The sequence below is a fragment of the Dioscorea cayenensis genome, unplaced genomic scaffold, assembly GCF_009730915.1.
Source record: "Dioscorea cayenensis subsp. rotundata cultivar TDr96_F1 unplaced genomic scaffold, TDr96_F1_v2_PseudoChromosome.rev07_lg8_w22 25.fasta BLBR01001277.1, whole genome shotgun sequence".
Taxonomy (NCBI): domain Eukaryota; kingdom Viridiplantae; phylum Streptophyta; class Magnoliopsida; order Dioscoreales; family Dioscoreaceae; genus Dioscorea; species Dioscorea cayenensis.
In genome coordinates this window covers 22,346-24,269 of record NW_024087668.1, presented here as the reverse complement: position 1 = coordinate 24,269, position 1,924 = coordinate 22,346, and positions in this window count along the sequence as shown.

Sequence of the window (1,924 nt, the reverse complement as noted above, 5' to 3'; positions counted from 1 at the left end):
TTAGTCTTTCATCACTTTTTAAAAGATAATTTGCTTGACTTCAGCAATGGCTTCTAGAAAGAGCTTGAGCTTCTCTATCCTTTATTGTCTGTCTTCTCTAATAATTTGTTTTAATGGTTCTGCTTCTTCTTGTAATTATTTAAGTTGGGCTTTGGCCTTCATTACTTCTTCACCTTCTAGACTTTTGATTGTTCTCTCTTGATCTACCATGTATTCAAGAGTCTAAGGCATGAGAAGAATATTTTATACTAGATTAAGCTTTTGAGGGTGGAAGTGGAGTGTGGGAGTGTTGTTCATTTTCATGATGGAGAAGTTGGGCTAAGGAGTGTAACAAAATTACTAGGCTTTTAGGCTCATAACAGTTTGACCAAATATTGTCAATGATACCATGTTGTTGTATGGTAAGATTTGCCTAAGTTCTAAATCTTAGAGAAGAGTTAGGAGGGAAATTAGGAAGGTCCAAATTTGGCACAACTAAGTATAGGGTTATTTTGGAGATTTGTCCCTGCCATTCCTGTATAAGAGAAACATTCTTATTAGTTAAGTAAAGCATAAATATTTTTCATAATAAGTTTGGAGATTGTTGAGTTTTTACCATAATAAGGATTGCGTAAGGCCCTACTCATATTGTAGCCACAGTCCTTATTATACTTATGAACAAACACTTGTTTTCTATTTCTAAAGGGAGAATATTACATAGTTTCTACAATAAGAGAGAACGTGAATGAATGCACTAGTTTGGCAATCACAGTCTCTCACAACGCATATGGTCAAACTATAGGTTAGGGTTAAGGTAACATGACTTTATCAGTAATAGATACTCGAGAGGAACTCATTGGTTTTAACCATTCTTGTTGCTATTATCGTGAATGGACAAGTAACGAGTTTATTGTATTTATATAGAAATTATTTTTTAATACTCTTAATCTAGCTTTTATATTTTCTATATCATTTTTCCATATTGTTTACTTTTTGGGCCATTGTCATTTTCATTTTCTTACAGTTACTGGAATCACCATTTTTCTTGTCATCTTTTTCTCAATAAGATCTTTTAATCCTTGAATATGTTCATCTATTTTGCTCCTAGAGTATGCAATAAAATACTTTAATATTATATTATCTTTAAATTCTCTTTAATCTTTAACCATCTCTTCTAGTTCTATTAAACTTTGTTGATTCGCATCTATTTTTCTACTTCGAGTTTTATAAGCAGAATTTGTTACTTATTATTTTGAAAAGTTTCTTGAATCATTCTACTAAGCTTATTAGCTAAAAAACTTATCGGTGCCTTTAATGTGCTCTATGGTTATATTAAAGCCATTCCCTACTATATAGGCTACAATTGTTAACCATCTAATTGTAGATAATTTATTTTCAAACTTTTTTTGAAAAAGGAGACACTGGTTTGGCAGTCTGTTCTTAGTGTAAATTCAGTAGTGGAAATAGTAGATAATTTAAATTTTTTTAAAGCTTTGATACTAGCTAATATTTCTGTATTAGTACTAGAAATTGTAAATACTATAAATTACACTATCATATATAGCTAAATATGGTCTTCACAATCAAATCTTGTCTTCCATGCAACCAACACTTGATCTTCTTGTCAAATATAGATGTGCCCTCATATAGCTTCCTAACTTGGTTTTCATTTGCTTGCTCATCAAGATAGATCCTTCTTAAGATATCTCCACACCTTCAAGTTGCCACATCATCTATGTACTACATCACCAATAACGCCACATGTTATCGCCTTGATCATCAAGCCTCCACATCATCAAGTTACCACATCATCATGCTATTAAATGATGCCAATTGTGTGCGTCTACACTAACAATGTCTTTAGGAATTTAAATAGAGATTCTATACTGATTAAGAACAGGTTGGTTTTGAAATTTTTAAACAATTTCTATTTATATGCTATATT